We start from the raw sequence: 13,766 nt of genomic DNA, 5'->3' as shown, positions 1-13,766 counted from the left end.
TCACATGATTCAGTCACTCAGAATTGTCTCTTCAGTTTATGGGCCTTAGTAATGATTCATGATTAATGGTGAGTATTGTGAAGATGAGTAGTGGTATTGAGACAGTTTTTCATTAGGAGCGCTGGATCATCTCCAACTAGAAATCAACTGTAGTATCAGTGATTTTGTTGGTAAGGCAAAGGGATTAGCCTTCCCAAGCAAAGGTCACTGTGCTATGAACCCTGCCCAGCTCTAGAATACAGCGTTTGTTTTCAGCATATTTGTTGAAGTGGTGAAGCTGAGATTAATCACATATCCTACTGTATGGTCAAAATGAACCCACTGGATCAGGTCCTGTGCCAGCAAATGGTTACTGGGGAATATGCGTGGTAGATACGGAAATTTACCATTGGAGTTTCAAAGTTTGCAGCTTTTTCATTTCATGTAGTTACCATTTGTTCATTTTCTATACTTGTCTCTCAAAAGATGCATAGTGAGCAGACAAGCTTTACTCCAGAAGGTGGTAAAGCTCAAATATCCAATGAATAATAATCACTCTCTAGAAACAAGGTTCTCCAAAGACGGTCCTAGAGGGTGGATTGTGCCAGATTTCTAGTATATCCCCATTTAGATAAATGTAGTTATCTAAAAAATCTGGCATGGATCCGGCCCTCCAAGACCTATCTATCTCTGGCCGAGTTATATCTTTTAAGACTTCTAGTTTTGCAGTTGAGAGACGTTTATATGTTCTCCAGCCCAGAGATACGCCTCTGGAGTGAGCCTGCGCAATATAAACTAAAACATGTCAGATAAGATGACATGATTTAGAGGCAAGGAATTTAAATGTAACCACAAAAAAATGCAAAACACGACAATAGTGCCCCCACCTCGCTTGACAAACGTCTTCTGTTGTCTCCGGGCATGCAGGATCGGCATATACAAGGCATCTCGAGAGTCCTTCAAAGTGATAATCTTAATTTGCTAATTCTAAATTTGGGTTGTGTAGTCATATGCATTCCAATCATATCAGGGGTTTATATCCCACAATCCAGAGCAAACTGCCGACTTTGGTGCAGGAAACCAGGGTTCGAGCCTCGAGGTCGCGTCCACATCCTGTGATTCTGGGCAAATCACTTAATCTCCCCGTGCCCGAATGTGTAATGTAAATACGGTGCTCGTGTAAAGCGCTCCAATACCTTAGGGTAGAGTTTGCGCTATATAAATATGCAAAAAGATTTTTTTTTTTAATTGACGCTGGAATCTAGGGTACTTGAAAGATCTGTGATTCCCATACACTTCAGGGAAACAAGGGTGAAAATGCAAATTTGCTCGAATGAGTAGAACACAGGCTCGTCGAGTCTTGGGGTCAAGGAACTCTGTCAACCTGATACCTAAAATCCGACCCCAGAATGTTCCCATTTTACAGAACGTTGACCGGCCAAACTACTGCTACCTACACTTGCACAAGTGCCACCATTGCTTACGTAATGTTTGTTCTTGTGCTTGAGTGTCTGCCATTTATTTCAGTATTATACCTCTACTTGTTCTTTTGTACGCTTTTGTAACTTGCACATGTCACAAACAGTCCGCAGCCTGCAGGCAGCTGCCGCCAGTGCTACTGGACCATAGCTTCCGGGATAGAAATAATCTCTTCCGGTACAAGAGGAGGCACATCCGGGTTGCCTTTTCCGGAGCACTAGGACGCCTTCTTCCTGTGCAGCAGTAAAGGCGTGCTCTTTGGAGATGGGCAGGGTGTCTTTTTCGGGGCGGTTCATATTTCCAACCAATCGCATGTCTGAATGGGAAGTCCAGCCACAAAGAGACCCTCCTGGTACCACCCTCCAGTTAGTCAGTTTGAAACTAGCTTGCTGAATACTACCCTTCACGTATTAATGTAGCAAGTCGGAAGCAAAGTAGAAATCAATTGGATGGGCGAGGTTTTTTCTTGAGAGACAGAAGGTAAGATCTACGTTTGGGAACATCTCGTCCATTAGGGTTGGCTGGCGTGTCTGCTCTTTGATTTTCGCCGTAGACTACTGGTGATGACTGTACTCAGCCACAAAGAAGCCATGTCTCTCATCCTATTGTGTTTCCCACTAGCGTGGCCAAATGGTTTTGTTGAAGAGCCATTGAAATCAGTGGAGCCGAAGATTGTTTTGGAGGTTGAGGAAAGCTGGCATTTCGGATGACCCATTTTACTGTGCGGGGGCATATATAATTTGGAGGGTACAAATGGTAACGAAAGTGGTGATTATCTACAAATGAGGGAGAGTTTAATAGTAAAAAAAAAATGAAAATAACTTCGCCCTTTCATAAGAACCCACCCATCCGGCACAAAGTAAAAGGCTGTCGATTAAAAAATACACGTACAATTTGCACTATACCAAGCATTTATAGGCGTCTGTATCATTGTCATTAAAGTCAGTGGTGTGCTGTCCCTGACCGCTGTACACTGATGGATACTATTCTTGAATGGCGTTGTACACACAGACTCCATCCATAAAGTGTGAAGGAGGTACGCTTGGCTTGGCACTGCCCACATCTTTTACGGTTTGCAGAGATGTATGTAGCTCGGCTGGGCAGTGTTAGCCAGGCATAGACTTTTCTACGGAAGACACAGATTCTTTCACTTCTCTGCAGATTTTTCTTTTTTTAATTTCGACCTGAATATCCAAGCCAAGAGAAAGTGTGCAGGAACATAAGGAAGGAGGAACGCCTGATGGCATGGAGGCAGACCAGCAGTGATGGCAGGCAACACAGGCTAGCAAGTCTATATCTGCTGATTGAGGTACTTATCAATTTTAATTGGTGCCCAGCTGACTTGCAGGTCGCACTGAGCAGTTGGAACACAACACATATGGCCCCCTTTACGAGTTTTCTGTTATTTGGGAAAGTAATACTGATACTGCAGGGGCACCATTTTCTGGGTGGAGTGTTACCACCCCATTCATGGCGATGAAGGATAGAGTGTGTCACATTAGAATTATTAGACTGATTTGAAATGCTAGACCTTCAGCCCCCCCAGCAGAAAGTGAAGACTTTAAGTCGAGATATGTCACCTCTGGGAGACTGGCTGTCAAGCAGAAATTAGCGTTTATCACACAGTAGCTCTTAAAGTATTCTGAAGAACTATCCCTTCCATGGTTAAGATTAGGATCCCACTTTTACACAGACTTGCAAAACAAGGGATGTGAATCCATTATCTCAAATTCAGGAGTGAGTTGGCTTTGTTTTCTTCAAGTGTCTTTCTTAGGCTGCATTTCAGGCACAGTCTGTGTGTAAACTGATGCTTTGAAGAGCATGTAGCACTAAAGATTTTTCCAAGAAGAGGCGTCCATCATCTGGGCACACGTTTTTGAGGTATCTGTATTTGCCTGTCATCATCCTTACTAAAGAAAATATTACTATAGACAAAAGTTAGGCCTGACCCAGAAACTACCTCATCTGGGATAACAGACTCTCCAGTCCCACATTTTACCCTCATCATGCATCAAGTGGCAGAGCCCAGAAGAAATAGCTGCCCATTGCTAACCAAGTCTTCATGGAATTGCTAACGGTAGGGTAGCCCTTTGTCGGTCCTTCTCACTTACACGTCTGAATTTCCACCTTCAGCCTAAAAAATGTAGACAATACACTTCTACTGTCTGTCTAAGCCCTCCCGGGCCTAAAAAAATCATAAAAATGTAGCTAGACCTACAGGTCGAGTAGCTTGAGTAATCTACTTGACCTAACTGTAATGTACTTGTCCTGTAAACTGGTATCAAATTGTGTGAATATTGGCAAATATTTTATTTTGCAGTCTCGCCTCTTTCTTCATTCTCACATGAGTGAACCTCCAAATATGCAAGTTCCGCATCTCTGCTGTAAAGAACTCTTTTGTTTGATTAAATAGACTAAACGTTTGCTGCATGCATAATAAGAATCTAGCCCGCATATAGGGTCCGGATGATCCCTGACTTGCCTCTCAGTTTACTGATAGCATTGCCATCAGGACAGGAATGTTTCTCAGTTCATGTTTAAGCACTCACTTTTAATAAATATATTACAAAAGCATGATATGGTAGCGCACTGTCTTTTTGCAGATAGTAAATTTCCAAGAAATTGACAAAACCCGTCCCTCTACTTTGCAGCTTTACAGATAAAACAATATAATGTATTAACAATAATGTGTGAAAATTGGGTTTCAGAAAACAGTTATCATTTGCACAATACCGAAGTAAATTGTTTTGATTTCTTTTTCATCCTATTAAAATATTTTTTCATCGCACAGAAGTACAAAAATTGGGCTATCGCAACTACTAAAATATATTTTGTTTGTATAGTTGACTTATTAGCAATTTAAATGAGTGTTGTGAAAAACTTGGTACCCTGCAGCGTTTCATTTCACACTTTGTACAGCAGGTCAGACAGTTCACCTTACAAAATTCAGGAACTCTGCAGTCATAGAAGGAAAATTAATTGTGAACTGACTTCTGACCTCTTGTCTCTGAACACAGATAACGTGTGACAAGATAAAAATAAGATTTAAATGCATCTTTATTGGTCTTTCACTTTGTGACTGAACAAAAAACCTGGTATTTGTCAACTCGTTAGGATGGGCATGTAAGTCCTAAATATAGCTCGACCTGATAAAATCTGACTTGCGATAGCGAGTGGGTGAGTAGATTTTGTAATGCCTATTTATGCGCGCCCCCCTAAGCCAAGGCATCCAGAATGGATCCCAAGGGTTGAGTGGTCTCTTTCTCTGTGTCTAGTGTATCACTGTATACATGACGTAAGTGCCAGGTACTGGAGTACACATAACAGCGGAACTTTACACAAGAGCTGTTACTTGACCACATTCTGACATGGATACAAAGGTCTGTTCACACTGTAAATCGCAAACCTCTGGATGCTACTCCAACCACTTTGTGCCACAACCAGGGCACGGACTGTAGACCTCTGCCCACACTGAGGGCATGCCTGATTCGCCCTCTAGGTAAAAGGACAGATATTTGATTGTTTGGTATAGGCCTAGGCCTCTCCTCACATAAGATTAGTGTTAAATCAGGGTCATGATTAAAGATTGATATTCAGTAGAGCACCCAGGGAAGAAAAACGTACTCACAGCGAACATTAGGTTTTAGCATTTAGGCTATGGTTTAGACTATGGATAAATGTTAGCGTCAAGCATAGACTTAGATTAAATATGAGTTAAGCACAGTTAGGGATAGATTAATACATTGTTAAGGTTGTAAAGCCCTTTGAACAACTGTAAAGCCATTCGTCACTTCTGTGCTTCCTAATTCCACCTCCATATTAGCCATATTTAATCCCCACTAAAAAGCACAGGAAAAAACTATCTTTCTTGTTCCTTCTTTTCAATTATGTAATGAAATCTCACATTAGCCATAAAATTAATTTGAATTGGTTAGTGTTCATAATGCCATGAAGGCCGCTAATCCCCCTGAACTTTTGGGCTCTTGTAAACCAGCTGCCCCACTGTTGTATCTTTAAACCTGGCCTACTGACAGTTTATTTTTCTTTTCGCAGCCTCAAGCTATCAGAGTCATTTCTAAAAAAAACATTTGTGCATTCATAGAGGAGCTTTGAGTCATCCATTGGTCTGTTCACAGCCATTTACATTTTGTTTCTGCTGACCATCAATGCGAGACAGTTAGTTAGCCTACTTCTGCCAATGGATCTCATGGTCTGTGAGTGACCTCATTTTGCCTCATCACATGTGGGAAAGCAGAGCCCTCTGTTGTCAAGGCTGCAGGGTCGTCAACTTTACTTTGCCAATACCTTTTCCTTTTTAGGTCTCGCACCTGCGATACAGGGCGAAAGCCCTATTGCAGGGAGACCTATTGCTGTCGGCTCTGCTTACAAGGAGCCAAAAGGGAGACAAGAGATGGGCACGTGCAGCCTCAGGAATCGGATCAGGTCGTGCGCCCATTGCTCTTGTGAACACGCGCTCCCACTGTGAACTGTTGCCATTAGCTTAGTAGCTTTCAGTTTCGTTCACTCGCCTCCTAAAACTGGCTCCCTGGCACAACCACGACCAAGTCAAAGCGCGCCTCCTAAAACCGGCTCCCTGGCGCGACCACGACCCCCCGCCCGCCCAAAGGAAACATGCAAAGTCGTACACGCACCTCTAACGCCGTTCACATCTGCCAGCATGCAGCCCCAGTCATCAGGCTGCTGTGCAGACTTTTTCTTGGCAGCCTGCTCGTGGCTCCAATGCGACGCTCTGCAGGGCTCCCTCAGCATACGGGTGCCCTGCAGAAACACACCCCGCCTCTCGGACTTATCAAAACTTTCACCGCTACTGCAGGGCTCTCCCTTCCTCATGGGAGCCCCGCGTGAACAAGCACGACCAGCCTCTTCCGGCCGCATCACATGCCCCGCCCATGTCACGGGCAAGGATGCCTGACTTCCCGCTTTTGCCCCCGAGCCGCAACGGTGAATTAATTATTGCTTGTTTTAAACACCTTGCGATGTCCTACAAGCAGGGGTTTGTTTGTTTATCAGCCTATGGACGCAGGGAATAGTTCATAATTACTATAAAGTACGGCATGCAACTTTTACATTAATTGATTAAATATAGGGAAGTGTTTTTTTTTTTGGGTGTTTCATATCTAGGCTGCATGTATGTGTCCATCTCGGTAGAGCCGCTAAATAAAGTGCCTGTCGCACGTTGCTAAATGCTGGAAATACATTGGGGGGGGGGGGGGGGGCTCCGCGCGTACATGGTGGATTCTAACACGGTAGCGCTTCCAAAGAACACCGCTATGGCCACATAGGGTGTGTTCACAAAGCCATATGCAATGTGTAATGTATACAAAAGTTGTAATCCACCTTTTAGGGCATCCTCCGGACGTTTCTAATATTAAAGTTACCATCTGTTAAACGTTTGCCTAACTAGATACTTTCCACGGGGCATACACATGCCCTCCAGCACTTTGTTTACTGTCTGACCAGCAAGTCTCTGAATCTTATCTATAACACCATCCAGGCGTGCCTCACCCATTGGGCTCGCGGGGCTTCAGCCCCTGCCCCCCGTGTGTGTGTCAGCACGGGCAGAGACCGCTTCACGGGCTGGCGAGCATCAAATTACAGCCGCACCTGAGTACTTAACAGGTCTCTAAAAGACCATTTACATGTAAATGAGGCTTGTATTGTGTGTTCACCCCTTCTTACAACCACTCTGTCTATGGTGAGGAGAATTACCCCCCCCCTCCCAAAATATGTCTCTAGTTGCCCGCCTGACACCATCTATTGTTTCTCGTAAATTAACCACTAAAAGCAAAGTGGTCTGGTTTGTAGACCACATGCTGCTACTTTTTTCATGTCTGCAAAACCTTTACTTTAAGAATTTCTAACAAGGGGACGGCAGACTGGAAGCAGACTTGTTTAATTTGTTTTAATTTCTAGCTATTTGTTCAAAAGCTGTTGGCATTTACTTATGAAATCTTTGCTTCCTTACACAACGTTTCTCTTCACTTTTTTTATTTTAAAAATTGGGGTAGGGTGTCCATATAAAACATGCTTAGCTGATAGCATTTGTTTGTGCACGATTATATTGTCAGTGCATTTTTGACAAGCTCTTGGTTTGCTGTTAGGTTAAAATGTGCTGAGCTGATAGAATGATGGTTTAGGTATTGTGTTTTGTATTTTAGACATGAACACGCTCAGTCGATGGGATGTTTACAGGCAAATAAATTCACCCAACAATTTTATTAAATGTGCGTGTTATAGTTTCAAAACATTCTTTGAAGACTATATGAATTTCCATATTGTCCGCCATGGCTATATGGTCAAAAGTATTTTTTATGGCAGTTAGTTGTCTGTGAAGCAGGAGTTGCAATGCCACTGACATTCTCCCAGAACTTCCAGCCTTTCAGACACCATAATGTGGCATCGCCTCCTTTTTGCGACAAGGCTTTCCCCAATAGTTATAAAAGGCAAATTGGGTGAGTGGCAGTTTTTTGCATATGAAGCAGAACTTGCTGTGCTACTGACATTTCCCCAGACCTTCCATCCTTTTAGACTCAATACTGTGTTATTTTCTTCTATTACTATAAGGAACTTTTTTAAACTTGGTTGAAGGTTGATTTTCATCTTGAATTATGTAATTAAACATGAGTCCATCAGATGTGCGCAAAAAAAAATCATGCTCGGCGCCAACATGAAGGTATCTGTGCGCTTTATACTAAACATGGAACGGTTTATTTGGTAGGCATGGATAGATACAGTGATTTGACCTAGAATTATATGATGTTCAGATACGCTTTATATATAAACTCCCTTATTTACCGTATTAGTTATCCAAGGCTACTGGACCAGTGTTAGTTAATTGCATATCAAGCAGGAGTTGCCATACTGTTGACACTGTTCCAGATTTTCAAGCCTTTTAGATGCAATAACGTGGCATCTCCTCCTTTTGCTAAAGGCTTGTCGCAATGGTCATAAGAGGCTTCTGGCCCAGTGGTAGTTACCGTCACATGAAGTAGAACTTGTTGTGCTAATGACACTGTCCCAGCCCTTCCAGTCTTTCCAATACAGTAGCAAGGTATCTCCAATTTTTTTTAAGCCCCCATTTTATTTTAAGTTTACAATTGCAGTCATCTGCACGTTAAGCAGGACTTCCCATGCCACTGACATTGCCCCAGCCCTTCCAGTATATCCGACGCAGTATATTTACATTAAATACTTTTACTTAAAGGCACCATATTTTTTACCTTTTACAGTGGCAGTGAGTTGCACGTAAAGCGGGGGTTTGCAGTGTCACTAACACTGCCCAGCCCTTCCAGTCTTTGGTATCTCCTAATTTTGTTGAACGCACCCTATTTTCCGTATTATACAGTGGCATTCAGTTGCACGCCACACAAGATTTGCAATGCCACTGACAGTCCCATCCCTTTCTGTCTTTCCTACACAGTAACATGGCATCTGCTACTTTTGCCAATTTTTTTTAAGGGAGGGAGAGTGTTCGAGTTTGCGATTCCAACAATGTGCTGTTCAGAGCTTCTTGCCCCTACAAAACTGGATTATTTACTTTTTCTACTGTTTTATTTTACACAGTTAATTGCGCATCCATTAAACGCGTGCAGTTACATATGCTTTATCTTGAAATTTCTCGTTTTTCGGCAAATGTTATCAAAATCAAATATGGCAGTAGTAGTCAGCTGCACGTAAAGCAGGACTTCTGAACCATTGATACTGTCCCAGCCCTTCCTGTATATCTGACGCGGTGTTATGGACCTTTTACATTTTAATAAAAGGAACCATATCTATCGGCTTTACTGCGGCAGTCAGCTGCACATTAAACAGGACAGCCCCTGCCACTGACAATCGCCGCGCCCTTCCTGTCTTTCCAACGCAGTAACGTGGCATTTACTGCTTTTGGCAGCATTTTTAGGGGAGGGACAGTGTTCAAGTGTGTGAGTCCATCAACGTGCTGCCTGTTCACATTTTTTGGCCGTGTTAAATTGGATTATTTTATGGATTGGATAAAGCACGTACAGTTAAACATGCTTTCGTTTGAAACTTCTTGATTTTTGGCAAATGTTAGAAAAATGAAATGGGCTAGTGGCAGTCAGCTGCAGGTAAATCAGGACTTGCTGTGCCATTGACACTTTCCCAGCTCTTCTGGTATATACATTGAAGTAACAAGGAATTACTTATTTTTACTAAAAAGCATAATATTTTTCACCTTCTACAGTGGCAGTGAGCTGCACGTCAAGTACGACTTGCCCTGCTACTAACACTCTATCTCCTTTTATATTTTTAAAAACCAACATATTTGTTCTTCTTTCACAGTGGCAGTGAGCTGCACGTTAAACAGGACTCCCTGTGCCACTGACACCGTCCCAGCCCTTCCAGTATGTCTGACACAGTAATATGGAATTTTTTTATTTTACTAAAAGGCACCATATTCTTTTGCCTTTACAGCAGCAGAATAAATTTGGGGGTTTGGTTTGAAAAAGAAAGACAACTTTAATAACACAAAGAATTTACAATGCAATAGGTCTCACATTTATGAGAGTATAAGCTATTAGCTTTGTAAATGACAATGCCTTTTATTTGTTTTAAAAACCAAAACATAAATAAAAAGAATTGCCATTTACAATGCCAATAGCTCAACCTTGTGTAAATGCGAGACCTATTGCATTGCAAATGCTTGGTATTCTATGTATTTGTTGTAATCATAATTGTGTGTTTACACAATGTCCTTAGGTTATAGTAATTCAAATACAACATTAGCATTTTTAAAAACTACATTTCCCTGTGATGTTCATTAAAACTAAACAGGTTTTTAATCCTGCCTGTTAGGACTCGTCCCTGTTTTTCAGTGAAAATTGTATGCAGTGGTAATTTGTTTAAATTTTTTTACTTGCAGTCATGTGACCAGCGTGTTTAGGCATCGTATTTTTTTGAAAATAGTGCCCGCTTGACTTTGCCAGCCTTCTTTGTTGTCTTTGCCAGTACTTGTTTCCATCTTGAAGATTCCTCTTTTGGTCCAACCATGCATCTTAGTTCATGAATATTTTCGGAACCTGCTTTAGTTTACAGACCCTATGGTTTCCATTATCATGTGCTCCTGACTCTCTCCACTGCTGTTATTAAATATTGTTTAAACTACTATTCTAGTGCCCTAGCCTAAGAAGCCCAAAGCAAACCCACCAATTAAAAAAAATTATCATCCTCTCTCATTCCTCTACCTGGGAAGGTTCCTGAGAATGCAGTCCCCAAACGACTGCTGTACTTTGAGAACCAATGATGAAGCCCAAAGCAAACCCACCAATTAAAAAAAAGTATCATCCTCTCTCATTCCTCTACCTGGGAAGGTTCCTGAGAATGCAGTCCACAAACGACTGCTGTACTTTGAGAACCAATGATGAAGCCCAGAGCAAACCCACCAATTAAAAAAAAAGTATCATCCTCTCTCATTCCTCTACCTGGGAAGGTTCCTGAGAATGCAGTCCACAAACGACTGCTGTACTTTGAGAACCAATGATATCTTAAATTTTGCACAGGTAGTTGTTTTCATTCCAAGTTCTCGTTATATTGATGATCAGCATTATCCACAAATGTGGGTTGATTGCCCTGGTTCTTTCACCGTCTTTCTTTACAGACTCTGAGATCAGAGACAAAGCTTTGGCTCTAGTCTTGTCTGGAGTACCATTTCAAGATTGTTTCTCTGGTCCCCATATATGTCTGATTTCCATCCTGGTTTGCCCTCCCTTATTCAAAATGGATATACCACGTCCCACTGTAAACATATTCACTCATTTTGTTTTAACATTTTGCCTTTTCATCTTTTTATTGGTGACGCACGATCATCCTCTCCCACGATGGAGACTATCCAACTCGAGTCAAAGATTTTGTTATTGTAGGTCTCCTATTGCTACCTGCATCACCAACGTCACTTTGAAGCTTAACACTGATAGGCCTGAGGGTTTGGTGTGTGGTTCAGCATATGTATGGTCATTCACCTGACTGAATGTGCCTGTAGCTTGGGCTGTGTCAAGCCAGTTCTCTGATCATTGTGTGACTAAAGAACAGCTCAGCCATTCTAGTAACAAGCATTGCTGCTGCCCTTGGAATGCCTAGAAAACCAGTAATACTGCAAGGTCACAAAATTTCATTTTTTTTTACTAGGGTTTAACTTTCAGGGTGTAGCGGATTCAAAAAGTAAGGCTTGTGTTTGGTGTATGGCAGAATATCTAGATCTGGTAGCAGAGGTAAAATTGACTATCAATGTAATGTCCAGGTAGTGTTATTCTTTTGTAAAAAAAAATATAATAATTTTGTGTTACTATTAAGTTAATTTGGCAAGTGTTTTTCAGGCCATGTTCCAGGGCACATGTCAGTAATGGGCAGATGGGCAATATCTGTAACAATTAATGTAGCTGTCCTTTGAAACATTTAATTCCGCTATTACCCGAGTCTCACTAAATTGCGTTGTACCACCTTCTTTACACTTTGAAAATCAAAGTGTTGCAAGATGGAACCATCAAGGCTTACTTTTGACACATGATGTTCAGAAAAACATTTAGATCACCAGGCATGTGCCTCTCTTGCAATAAATAGGAGGGCCAAGAAATGTTGTAATTTTAGTTTAAAAGGTCTAAAAATGTTATTGTTCCTATATTGCAACTAGTAACTTTAACATTGAAAGCATTAGCATTTAAGTTTGCCTGGGTATCCCTGTTTACTGTGTTTTGAACTTTCATGCCTGAGCAAGCTTTTGAAAATTGGGGCTAATCCCTAGTTGGCTAAGCACAGCACGACTTACTATCAATTATGTGTGTAGAGTTTGCAGATACCGGGAGCCAACACAAGCAAGCACATTATTACCAGTCACAGAAAAACAGCACACAGGCAGCTCAAGATTAAGTCCCAGAAGATGTGCGGCACACAACTTTGTAGTCGCAGGTTGCACATGCCACTCTTTAGTCGCAGTTCAGGCTGAGCAGTGGTTTCAGGCCAATGGTATTCCAAGGTTTAGTAACTCTGACAGCCTCAAGACAGACAGTGCATGTAAACTTAGTCTGTGGATGAAAACAGGAGTTTCTTTCTACACTGGGCAGTTTGCCTTTTTGGTCCTTTAGAAGAAGCAAAATTTATTCTGTTTCCAAAAGTATGGTTCTCACCACTAGAAAAAAAAACCAGGCATGGCGTTTGTGTGCATGTTTCCTTAAAGTAGAAGTTGAACATATGATATAGTGGAGGGGCCAGCTAATATGATGTTTGGTGAAAGACCAGCAGACAAAGAGAGCCAAAGTGAACACATTTAAGTCTCCTACTTCATGCAGCTACATGAATTCAAAAGCATGGAGCCCTTTCTACCAACCCTCTGCCTCAAGCACATGCCATCATTCCACATGTTGGTTTTGCTTCTACGCCGTCATATGTTGATGAGGACATTATATCTTATCCAAGGTGCAGTTTGTCTAGGTCTGCTCTCCCGTCAAATTTCAAGTTAACCCCTTACTTTGTGAAGAACAAATCACACATAGCAGAGCACCTTCCTTTTATTTGACCACAGTTCTGTAGCAATCATTAAACCCCCCCCCCCCCCCCCCCCCGTCCTATTGTGGGTTTCATGTGGATTGTTTCTGCTTTCAACAGGAAACAGAGAAAACCGGGAATGGGCAGGCTGCTCAAATATTTTTGTGTAGGGTGAGGCTCTGGAGTTGCTTTCAGACCACTGTCATTAACCAATTGTTGCACTTTTGCCAGGTCACAACATCTCCTACTGGAACTGGTTCTATTCTAATCAGTTATGATGCGACTTGGCTAGAGCTCCTGGACAAGTTCCAGTAGATCAAGATATGCCCTAGTCAGAATTTCTAGTTCAGATCCAGTTCCTGCAACAAAAGCCCTTCCGTTGTATGATAAAGTCATGCAGTGTCCGTTGCCTCACAAAGAAATCACGAGAGAATCTATGGAGTAGGGCAGGGTCACATGTTAGCACAGCTATCTCTGACTATATCTAACTCTTTGCACCTCTTAATCATTTAGAGTCTATATCCGCTGGTACCCCAACTTGAGGCACCCCACATGTAGCTCATGCACACTACACATACAATCAAGAGAATTAAGGAGCCTAGTCATGACCAACAAGACAGATTTAAAAACAAGAACCGTATGCAGTCTCCCCTCCTGGGGTTAAAAAAGCCCTGTACCCCATTTCTGTACTAAGCCTCCCCAACTGTTAACAGCGCATTTACCTGGGGTCACTCTTGTAATTGCTGTGACTTTAGGTGGGCTCTAGCAAAGCCTAGCACTCTTATGGTGGG

At 42.1% G+C, this 13,766-nt stretch overlaps 1 protein-coding gene across 14 annotated transcripts in view; it reads left to right on the top strand.

The window, feature by feature from the left end:
• Positions 1-1,752: 1,752 nt before the first annotated feature.
• The window catches only part of USF1 (upstream transcription factor 1), a 173,608-nt gene continuing 161,594 nt past the window's right edge, over positions 1,753-13,766 (top strand). For 4 of the 14 annotated variants that reach the window (XM_086945412.1, XM_086945413.1, XM_086945414.1 and 1 more), the window contains exon 1: positions 1,819-1,938. The gene's annotated coding sequence lies outside the window, so the exon portion shown is untranslated. Of the gene's footprint in view, positions 1,939-9,780; positions 9,843-13,766 lie in introns of all 14 variants that reach the window. The other 10 variants (XM_086945407.1, XM_086945405.1, XM_086945402.1 and 7 more) reach the window with 6 other exon arrangements.

This window comes from Lissotriton vulgaris, chromosome 12 (assembly GCF_964263255.1).
Source record: "Lissotriton vulgaris chromosome 12, aLisVul1.2, whole genome shotgun sequence".
Lineage (NCBI taxonomy): Eukaryota > Metazoa > Chordata > Amphibia > Caudata > Salamandridae > Lissotriton > Lissotriton vulgaris.
The sequence above is the reverse complement of the archived record's forward strand: the minus strand, read 5'-3'. Positions and strand labels throughout refer to the sequence as shown.